Below are 12279 nucleotides of genomic sequence, written 5' to 3' on the forward strand. Positions count from 1 at the left end.
GTCGTCACTGTAATCTTCTACACTTGATAGTTCAGTGTCAGAAGCCGAGGGTGGATATCTGGGATTTTCTCTCCTGAAATTTCTTCTGGTCCAATTGAATACCCTGCCTGATTGGAAGTCTATTTGGTCTCTCTGGAACTTGGATTTCTTCCTTTCGATTATGATTAGATGTAAGAAAAGGTCCACCTTTTTTCCTCCCATCAACATCTGTCCGGAAGTACAGGTCTTCACAAATTTGGTTTCACGTGATTTGGATAAATTACATTTAAGAACAAACAAAATGTACAATAGTAATATCACAAGAACCCAGAGGAAGGCCATCCAGGAGATAAAACAATGGGAGGATGTGATACTCAAACCGTCAGATAAAGGAGGCAATATTGTCATTTGGCCCTTGCAATTATACCTCAAGGAAGCGGATAAACAACTGAATGACACCACATGCTATACCAAGACATTATTTGACCCCACCTCAAACTTCAAGATTCTATACGACCGGATTATAGATAAAGCCAGAAACGACAATATCATCTCAAAAAGTGAACACCAATTCCTCCAAACTCCACATCCAAGGATCGCCACATTCTATATGTTACCTAAGGTACATAAGAATATCAATGAACCACCTGGACGACCCATAGTATCGGGCAATGGGGCCCTTATAGAACAGGCATGTATCTTCCTAGATACTCACCTAAGGAAACATGTACTCTCACTACCATCGTACACACAAGATACAGCTGATGTGTTGAGAAAACTTAATGAAATATACCTGGAGGAGGACGAGTACCTGGTGAGTATGGATGTCGAGGCACTGTACACCAGTATAAAACATGATCTGGGTATCCAAGCGGTTAAATTTTTCCTGGAAATGGAAGAAACAGATGACTTCCACCTCTTTCTCCTAGAATTACTGGATTTTGTCCTCAAGAAAAACTATTTTATCTTCAACAGCCGATACTACATCCAAGGAAGAGGTACTGCTATGGGCGCAGCCTGTGCCCCAACCTATGCAAACCTCTTCCTTGGATGGTGGGAACGTGAATACGTGTTCAATGATAGCAATTCCGTCTATGAAAGTAGCATCACTACTTGGATGAGATACATAGACGATATCCTCCTGATCTGGAAGGGCTCTGAACAACAACTGACTCAGTTCGTGGATAACTTGAATAACAACTCATTAAACTTAAAATTAACATACGAATACAATCAATCAAGCATCACATTCCTGGATCTGAGAATCTACAGAGGACAAGACAACAAAATCGAGACAGAGCTTTTCAGGAAAACCACGGCTACCAACACTTTGTTACACCAATCCAGCGCTCACTTCCCACCCACGATTACCAACATACCAAAGGGTGAGTATTTAAGATTAAGAAGAAACTGTTCAAGCGATGAAGTGTACAAATCCAAAAGTAAAGATCTGGCGGAGAGGCTGAGGATTAGAGGATATTCCAATAGGTCTATAAAAAAAGCACAACAAAGTATCCATACAACGGATCGGTCAAGAATCTTATTCCAGAACGCACAATCCCCGTCGAAAACCACAGATAACACCATCAGATTTGTTGGTAACTTCTGTTCTCAATGGCGACAAATAAAAGACATTATCCAAAAACATTGGCCCATCATCATGAGTGATGGTGATTTGGCAGCCAAATTGAAACCAAAGGTAGACATGAGCTGGAGGCGGGCCCCAAACCTCAAAGACCAACTTGTACGGAGCCATCTTACAAGAGAGAAGTCTAGAACCACTTTACCCAAAGGGAGTTATCCATGTGGCAACTGCAAGGTATGTCAATATATCAAGAAGACCAATGAGATAGTGGACAAACATGACCAGACCATTCCTATCAACTATTACTTTAATTGCAAAAGCAAAAATGTAATATATTGTATCACATGCGAATGCAACATGCGATATGTAGGAATGACCTCACGGATGTTGAAGTTGAGAGCGTTAGAGCATTTGGGTAATATACGAAATGCCCCCACCGATATTCAGAAGATGAAACAATTAACTACAGTTGCCAGACATTTCTATCGAGCTCATAATGGAAAACCCAAGGGATTTTCAATTTGTGGTCTGGAACAGATTCATCTGGGTCAAAGAGGAGGAGACCTCAATGCAACATTACTCCAAAAAGAAAGCAAATGGATCTTTCGCCTGGGATCACTAGCCCCACATGGTCTAAATGAGGACATTAAATATGGATCCTTTCTCAAATAATTCAACAATTTAACCTTCATCAATAACCTTAACAATCAAGGCCACTAATGACAGGCCTTCCACAAACCAGTATTTAATCATCTAATTCAATCATCACATCCATAAGGCATCACATACCTCACTCAATAATCACATCATCCTATCCACATCACTATGTTCCACACTCTATTCCCCCCCCCCCTTTTTTTTTTTTTTTTTTTTTTTGTGTGAATTTTTCACGTTTTTTTCACAGTATATCAATTGCAGTTCACAGTTGTATCATTCCTGGGATTATTCCCTCTTACTTTGACATGCACCTTAGACCCATAGGGTCCCCTTCACAAGTGCATCAACTGTCACCCCAATTTTCGGTATCTTGCACACTTTTAACTAATGCATCTATTATATATTATTTTCAAGTCACCAATTCACAGCTTCATGGCAGCCACCAATGTGGCAAGCCAGCACCATCACTGTTCACCACAACACTTTCAAACGGGTGGCACAACACTTGCACTACCACAGCAGCCCTAAACAGGATATTAATCCAAAAATGTTTTTGTATTCTCAAGCCACCTCCAATCTACCATAGATCCAGGCCCTCCCAGGTCTTTCATTATCTAACCTGATTTCATGGGTCTCTCTTTCTCTCTTTCCCCCTCTCTTTTTGCCCCCCTCAAGTTGGTCCCACGTACAAACCACCCATCAAAGTCTTTGGGATAATCTGCCCAATCATAGACCTTATACGCTCCTGTTTCAAGTTCCACCTCTTTTCTCCAAATAAGAACAATAAATAAGAATATTAACAACAACCCAAAAGGTATAATTATAACAAACAGCAAACCATACCTTTAAGAAATTATTTTAAATAAAAACAAAAATTACAAATAAAAATAAAAAATAAAAAATAACAAAATAAAAAATCAATAATATATAAATATCCAAATAAAAAATAAAAAACAAAACTTCTTTTCAAAAAATATATAAAAAACGTAAACTTAATAAAATTAATCACCTAATTATTACTATTAAGAGTTCTTGCTGTACATTGTAATACATCATTACTAATTCCACCTATATTTACAGCAACCATCAGTCTTCCAACATTAAAACCTAGCTAAAGCAATACAAAACAGCTGAGAATCGGCACTCAGTAATACTCATCATGAGCTATAGGCTCCACAAACGGTCAATCAAAGGTTACTGCTCAATAATTGGTCAGGAAACTGAATAAAGGGCAGTTGCCCTTAAACAAGATGGCGCTGCATGAAGAAGCCAACGGAGGCGAAACACGTGTCCTACCCAGCGCCCCACGTTACTACTCAGCAGTTAGAGACGGACCTGTGCTCCCTCACCACCCCCCGAGCCTACTGCAAGTTCCCGCTGTCACTCCACCGACGAATCGGCTCCAACACGCTAGCCGCGGCACTCGGCGGCTGGTGACCTCATCATCAGCCGCATCGGAGTCCGCACTCCCTACACCCGGACGGACTGTGTCACCCGCCCAGCCAATTGCCGGCTGAGGACAACGTACGGCATCAGAGCATCCAGCTCTCTCCGCATACCACAAGGATCAGGTACTGGAGTTGCCACAATCTGTGGTATACTCCATAACTATAATCTCTGCCATCTCTGTTACACTGTATTTGTTGCTCCAGAACACCAGGTAATATAAACGCCTGCCTCGTTTTATCTATAGGGTGCCAGCTAACAGTACTGTTTTCAATCATTCATTTCCTCCGGAGGAGCAAAACTTATTATTCGTGTATTAGTCCTTTATTCCTTTATAATATATACAGCTGTGACCCAATTACTCAAACAACGAGGCACACTGCATCCCTTGGAGCAATCTCCTCGTGTAAATGAAACATTGTTTAAAGGCTATAAATCATTGTTTAAGTTTTGCCAGAGGTCATCATCTGCGGTTTCTGTGTATTGTATAAAGCTGGGACCCAATTATTCCATCAACCAGGCACACAGCAGCTGTATGAGCAGCAACTCTATACAATGATACACAATTGTTAAAACCACCCATTGACTTTAAAGCATTGTCAAAACCTGTTAAATACGGGACTACATCAATAAGTAAGGTGTTACATAACTATCCTGTATTCTCTCAGATACTGTATCCAATTATGTTTCAATCCATCACCAGCTGCCAGCTATTGAATTTTTGAGTGCATGCTTAAGCTCTTAGGATCATTGGTGAGAGACTTATAAATCTATATACCTATATCTAACTAATTACACAAATTTCTGCCCCAACTTTTGGGTCCAGTATCTATAATTAATGGGGATAATTAGCAGTTAACCTGAGCTGTCGGGTCGTGACCCAACTCGTAACGAGTGTACCACCATACCTCACTGGAGTGCCCAAACCCATCTCGAACTTGGAAGCCAAGCAGTGAAGGGCCAGGGCAGTATCCAGGTGGGTGACCCCTGGAGAAGTCCAGGTGTGGTATTTTTATTTTAGGTATTCAAGTCAACTGACTGACAGCACAGGAGCCGCCTACTGCTTTGTCTCATAATTTCTTGCCAACCTTGGCAGTAAGTGTTTCAGTTTATTTGCCAATTAGGCAATTATTTAATTGATTTACCGAGTAACGTGGGGTCACGGAAACCCCATCTGTTTCACAGTTGGGGACCAGTAACTCATTTTTGCCACCTTTGGTCACTCAGGTCACTATACCTTTGATGACTATATGCAATTAATGACAAATTATATGTGTGGCTATCTTTTTCATATTATTGATATATGATATATTATTTATTATTCAAAAGTACCACACAACAAAAATCAAACGAATTGCACATGCAGAACGATGTTTATTGTATTTATGCGCCATGCAGTCCTATTTTAACAAGTCCATAATAAAAGTTATGTTTTAAATAAATTAACTTTACATTTTTCTAAAGAGTGCGCCCAAAAAGCGTTTGCTTTCTTTTGTTTTGCATTTTGCAAACAAAACCAACCCACCCAAAGGAATGAGAAACCCTGGCTGCTCACGCATACTGGCTACAGCAGTAGCAACACAGTTGCTATGGCATCAATGCAGCTGACATCAAATACAGGGGGCCAGATGTACTAAGCCTGGAAAAGAGAGAAAGTGTAAAGTGATAAAGTGGCAGCCAATCAGCAGCTAACTGCCATGTTACAGGCTGGGACAAATGACAGATAAAAGCTGGTTGGTTGGTAGTTTAGAACTCTCAACTTCATCACTTTTAAAAGCTTAATACATCTGGCCCCCGATCTGAAAATTGCCATGACACGCTTGCGTCTTAACAACCACTCCACACTAGCACCATGGTAGCACCCTCAAACTTCCTTTCAATCATTTTATTGTGTGCGGGTATGCAGTGGCACCTTCACGCGTGCTCTGTGCGAAAGCAGCGCACGTGCAATCTGCTGATCACACAGTTCTGTGGAACATTGTCTTTGCATACATCTCTGAATCAGACTGCAGGGAAAAGCAAACCTCCCAACATGACCCTCTCCAGGAGGGACACAATGCTTTGTTCCTGGACTTCCCTCTTAATTTATGATTGCCATCCTCTGTGTGGAAACACCTTTCTTATCAATTAACCAGGTTCAATACAGGTGATGGCAATCATACATTCAGGGTGAAGTCCAGAAACAGAGCATTGTGTCCCTCCTGGAGAGGGTAATATTGGGAGGTATGGAAAAGGGAAGACACACACACATGTGGAACACCTGAATTGGCTGCTGTGGATGTTGGGGAAGGAAAGCTGATCCAGTGGCGATGGTGGATGGAAGGTTGTCCTGTTGGGAAGGAGTCCTCAGCACAGGAAAATATATCAAAATCTGTGCCTACTGCTTGTGTCAATGATCTTGGGCACTGGTGTATTTCTACTCTGCACTATTTCTTGAATACTTACCCTTCCGTAGTCCCACACCGACGGCATCATCACTGCATAGATTATTAGGAGAATGGCATGGCTGTCATTTTTGCAGTGTTTTGCACATGCACAGCAGAGAAATCTAGCGCTCAGGCTCTACAGCACTGCCAGCAAAGAGGAGGTGGCCCAGACGTAGGACGCTGCACATGGGCCTCCTCCTCTCTTGCCTGTCTACCTGGGCACCATACATTTGCACTGCCTATGTACTCCTCTGAAGATGACCCTGCAGGAAGGTTCATGCTAGTAATTCACATTTCATATCCTTACAATCTATGAGAATTCATGGTGTGAGACCATTCTCTACCTTTCTGCCTACATGCTTAGCAAGCAATGCTCTTGCAATCAATATATTTATTAAACCTAAGGACACATGGAGGTGTTAAAGCAACCAATCTGATTAAATTATAGCTACAATCTCATTGGTTGCCTTTGGTAACTCCTCTGTTTGTCCTCTTTACAAGATTTACTAAATGTTCCCCTAAGGGCTGTTTCACACAGTACGGTTCCTGCCGCACGGTGAAATCCCGTACGGTCAGGGAGCCGCGCCGCACTCAGAATTTTATAATGGCAGGGATGGCCACAGCCCGGCAGCCGTCCCTTCCAGTGGGGGGATCCGGCTGCAGCCGTGCGGCCGGGCCGTGGCCGTCCCGTGTGAATGGACACAATAGTGTCCATTCACAACTGCTGAGTGCGGCACGGCTCCCTGGCCGTACGGGATTTCACCGTGCGGCAGGAACCGTACTGTGTGAAACAGCCCTAAGTGTCTGATGAAACAACAGGAGAAAGGACATTGATAGTACATTTTAGCATTTCAATAGGTTGTACCCTTAATTTCTGGCATATTAAGCAACATTTTAAGAAAATATCTCTTTACTTCCTCAGAATTTATAGTTAAATACTTGGCGCCTTCTTGTACACTTTAATGACATTGGGACTTCTTCCAGGAAACTTTGTGTTATATATTGTATTTAGTAAACCAATTATTATCCAGATAAAATGTATAGGGCACTGAATATTTTGTATATTAATATTACATCTTTGATTGAATAAACGAACGGCACACTTATTGACGCATTCTTCGCAAATAAATAACCTTGATGATTTGATTCTGTCATTTTGCTGATTTTAGCTGAAACCAATTAACATTGATGTTCCTGTGTAAATGGTTAATCATTATATTGTTGTCAGTTTTTCACCTTCCAGCAAGGCATCCAGCTCGCCAGCAGAGGAACCGATAGCACTCTAGAATAATTGTGAAGCACTTTGGAAGGAAAATGTACTATATAGTTGCGAGAAAGTATCATTATTTGTTAAATCTTTTCTCAGATGCAGCTTTAGCTACTAATGCAGCCAGAAAGGAGAATCGCATTACAGTTTGGGCTGATCATAAAAATAGCACATTTTAGTTAAAGCTTGAAGTATCTTTTCTAAATCAGTAGATATTGTAACAGGGATCATGCACATAACCTCTAAGTAACAATGCCATAGAGTAATTGGATATTAGTGTACAGACGGAGTTGCTACTAACAAGAATATCTGCTGTTCTTGTTTTTAAGACATGAAAACCTTACCTTGAAGCATTTCTCAGACAATAGCAGATTTTTATTTTATCACCACTTGTAATGTTAATAGGCTAAAGCATATTTTTCTTTTATGTTGCTCCATTACAGCAATCACAGTACTACTGCACATTATCCTTTACACAGGTGCTGTGCTTCAGTATTTAGAACAATGCACATCTTCTGAATGCCTGGCTCTACCAGTTTAAAATGTAATTGTGATACATGACAGAATTGCCTAAAAGAGGCAGGAGCCTCTCTGAGTTCACCAGTTCCATTGGTTCTTGGGATATATAAGTAAACAAAAAAATAAAATAAAATAATGCTAGATACAAGCCCAGGAACTGACAAAACTCAGTGATAAGATCAGCAGGTGTCTGTTTGATGGAAATTCAGCTTATGTTTTTTTTTTCTTTTTCCCTATGAAGCCTTGATCCTGTCAGTGATTTTTATCTTTCATTTCCTTGCATGGGACGTGGTGTTTCCAAACACAGCCTTCTTCTAATACATTGAGTCCCACTTGACAAGTTCATTCATGCTTCTTGCAGTGTGTGAGAGCAATGTATTCATTATTTTGAGCTCAGTGGGGACAAAATTTAGAACTATGTACAGTTAGTCCGTCATAGTGTAACATTCGTCACAGCGACGCGCAGCAAATGGACTGCCGTGTGATATTGTGGAAACACAGTGTGATTTCCTGGCTACTCTATATTTACTCTAAAACTAAAATATAAACTGCTTTATATAAAACAGGTACTATTGTAATACATAGACAAATACATAAAACTTCAAGGAATTTATAAAAATTTGAATATAAACTGGTTTTAAGTTAAAAGCCTTAGAGATAAATGTCTGTTAAACAACCCATACAGTACATTAATATATTTAACAATCAAATACTCAGAAATATAATAGTTTCCATTCCAATTAAAACATCTATATGTCACATATTATTGGGTGAAAATTTACAAAAAACTTTTGTGTGGTGGCGTTTTCAACTCCCTGTCCATCGTCATCAGTTTTCAACCGCTAGACCAATGGATTATGTGACTTAGAAGTTGATTGAAACCTTTTTTTAAAAGGTGCATAGGGAGTCCTCGTGTTCTGAATGGCAATGTGCTCTAGAGGCAGAACTTTGGGAGGTAATGGAGTCATCTGCTACTGGGCTCTTGCTCTCAATGGAGCACCTCTCCTCCCCTGCGAGTTTGAATCAGTAAATTTAAAGCCATCAATATCGCTTCTGTGGCGACTCCCCCTCTTAGCACGATCATAGTTTTCACTTTCTTTATTTTAAACATAATTTCCATAACAAACTTACATACATACATATATTTATATACGGTGGTATGTGTGTGCGTGGGGGGGGGGGTGCATCAATATTTATCTTGCATCTTGCCTCCAGGCAACTGGGACGAACTTGCACCTCTGCGTACTATAGCATTATCTTGCAAGTCAAAAACCACTTCTATTGTATGGCTGGTTATTACAGCAATGTTTCTGCATGTTTTGAGACTGACACTTGATAGATCTCGAGGTTTTTATTCTATACCAATGAACAATTAATACACTCATGTGTCTGATGGCAGTTTCTAAACCTTCATGTATCTCATAGCTTTTCAGTTGATATGCTGTATGAAAACCACCAAAAAGTCACCAGCAAACCAGCATTTGCACAGGCTGCTATCTGCTAAAAATGCCAACAACTCTGTGAGAGATATGCAAAATATTGGCTAAAAATGCCAGTGTTGTTATGTCAATTCAAATAAATAATGTTGTGTAATAAAAGATTATATTTACTATATAAGATAAACATTAAAGTCATTATGTTGAATACAAATGTTTGCTTAGCAATTTTCACACCAATTTTGACAAATTCACTTGTCACTCAAAGGGTTAAGTACTGAATCAATTGTATATTAGTGCTTGCATAGTATGTATAGCAGAAGTAGGTAATGCTGTGTGCAAGAAGATTACAATGGCAGAGAAATAAGATCTGTCCTTTGCAGTGTGAGGGCTTCCAGGTTTTTGACCCTGACGTCCTTTTACGCATGTTCAGCTGTCAGCCAGGACATGTATTAGCCATAGGGGAAACTGGAATTGATCCTATTAAATCCCTCCAAGGGAAAAGGGACTAAAGATGTCTGGTGGACAGGATGGCGGCAGTCAGAAGACTGATGGCAGCATCTAGATCATGGGTCTCCAGATGTTGTGAAACTACATATGATATCCCAGCATGCATTGCCACATGTTTTCCTATAAGAGCATGCCAAAACTGTCAGGGCATGCTGGGAAATGTAGTTCCACAACATCTGGAGGGCCACAGGTTGAAGACCTGTGATCTAGATGGAGAAAAATTCAACAGTGGTGTGGTAACTATGCTTGCCTTCTCCATCCTTTTATGGATTAAACCTAACCTGTCCTCCCAACAGCCTAAACCTAAAAACTCCTCCGAAGCCAAGGCCTAATCACATGCAAACGTACAATGGGGATTGACTTGACTGGTGATGTGGACTGGTCTGTGTCTGTTTATATATATTTATTTATTGTTCTTTTTATGTTTTATCAGTAAGAAATATCTGCATCCGCTAGCTAATATTTTCTAGTTATTTCTTAAATTAATCAATATTGCTTTTGTTTTGTTTAATGTCATTTTGCTTCCTTAGTCACTGATTGCTGCGACTTGTAAATATCGGTGTCTAACATTTATGTGATGTTAATTTGATTTATTGCTTAGATTGCTGGTAGTCTGGAGACTGGGGAATAATATAACAGAACACATAAAGCTGTGTCATGGTTATTTTTTTTCTCATCAGAAAAACGTGGAATGCTCACATGAAGTTGAAGGGGGAATATTGTGTCCTTGTCACTAGAGAAATGTTCCATAGCCCTTTTACAGCGCTGAACACTAAACCACTTTTCATGTCACAGGGAAACAATGGAGCCATTTTCACCTCAGCTACAGTACAGCACCATTTTCTCGCTGGGCAGAAAGCAATGCTTTTCCTAAAACACATATGTGACAGATCATGTTAAAGAATATAGGAGAGGGAAGTTGGAGGTGTACTGTAGGATACTGCTATGTGATGATTTCTTACCCAATATACAGTATATTTTCTCTATATATGCTAGTGATGCCATGTGTCACTTTTTCAGATCTATTGGACTTTATTTAAGATGGAGTTTGGTCACTAGGTCGACAAGGGGAAGGTTAACATGCATTGGGTCGACACTGAAGGTTGACATGCATGAAGGGTGACATGTCTGAACAGTGGTGTAAGTTCGTCCCAGTTGCCCGGAGGCAAGATAAATATTGGTGCCCCCCCAATAGCTCAATCATTAAGGTGTCTCCAGTAAGACAGGTCGTGGGTTCTTATAATACAGGGTGACTATTTTAAAAATGATGTTAGGAGGGGGAGTCAGCCACAGAAGTGAAATTGAAAGCTTTCAATTAACTGATTCAAACTCGCAGGGAAGGAGAGGGGTGCCCCCTTGGGAGCAGGAGCCCAGTGGCAGATGACTCCATTGCCTCCCAGAGTTACGCCTCTGTGTCTGAAGGTCAACATGGGGTTAGGTCAACTGGGACATTTGGTCGACACATGCATTATGTCAATATGGGCTAGGTTAACATCCAAAAGGCCGACATGCATTTTTCACTCTTTTTTTACTGACATGTGCTGACAGGCAGTATTTCACACCCTACCATCCACTAGGGCATGGTGGGTGAATAAAATATTGCCTGAAGGGGGATGCGGTGCACTTTTTTATTGCCCATGTCGACTTTGTTGACATTCGTGATAAAAACCAATGAAAAACCCCATGTTGACCTTTTAACTGACGACCTTGCGGATGTCAACCTAATACTTGTGTCAACCTAATGACCCTGTTGCCCTAACTCCATGTTGCCCTTCAGACATGTTGAACATGATGCATGTTGACCTTCAGTGGTTGAACGTGATGCATGTTGACTTACCTCCTGGTGACCCTATGACCCACACCCATTTAAGATGGTCTTTCTGATAGATACTGTGGCCTTGCAATTTCTTCTTACTACCCTTCTAAAAGTTAAGTAAACATTCTATGCAATAAGTATGTAAGCTACATAAAGCTGACTGCAAAAGAGGAACAGACAAGCTAACACTCTGCAGTGTATAGCTGCCCTTTATACTGCATAAACCACCTGTGGTCAGCATATCATATATTTCTAACACTTACATATACTGTAACTAAGCTCCGGTTTCCATTACATTATCAAACGCTCCTTTTTTCTAATGGCTTACTTTTCCCAATTTCAGGTAAAATACTGTATTATTCCTTATGCAAAAGTGATGTAGATGTGAATTAGTAATAGACCTCACAGGAACTTTCCTAGAAGGCTGATAAGTCCCATAGCATTATGGGACAGCTTTAAGGAGCCCATGGCACTGGTGCAAGGATTTTCTGGGCCAATCCCAGTCCAGAAAGAAAGAATGGTCCAGACATTGGTGGGCTTTCTGGTGGCTGTCCCCCAACTAGGACATACCAACTTTGTGCACATGGAAAGCGATTCTAATTGACTCGCGTCCTACCAAGTCCTTGTGACGCCACCCT

General features: G+C 40.6%; 1 protein-coding gene and 1 pseudogene across 10 annotated transcripts in view; both read left to right on the forward strand.

The window, feature by feature from the left end:
• TENM2 (teneurin transmembrane protein 2) overlaps positions 1–12279 on the forward strand; it is a 2252147-nt gene that overhangs the window by 1178058 nt on the left and 1061810 nt on the right. The window lies entirely within an intron of this gene.
• LOC146076122 (5S ribosomal RNA) lies at positions 4562–4680 on the forward strand (annotated as a pseudogene).

The sequence above is a fragment of the Crinia signifera genome, chromosome 4 (assembly GCF_055691185.1).
Source record: "Crinia signifera chromosome 4, ASM5569118v1, whole genome shotgun sequence".
Taxonomy (NCBI): Eukaryota; Metazoa; Chordata; class Amphibia; order Anura; family Myobatrachidae; genus Crinia; species Crinia signifera.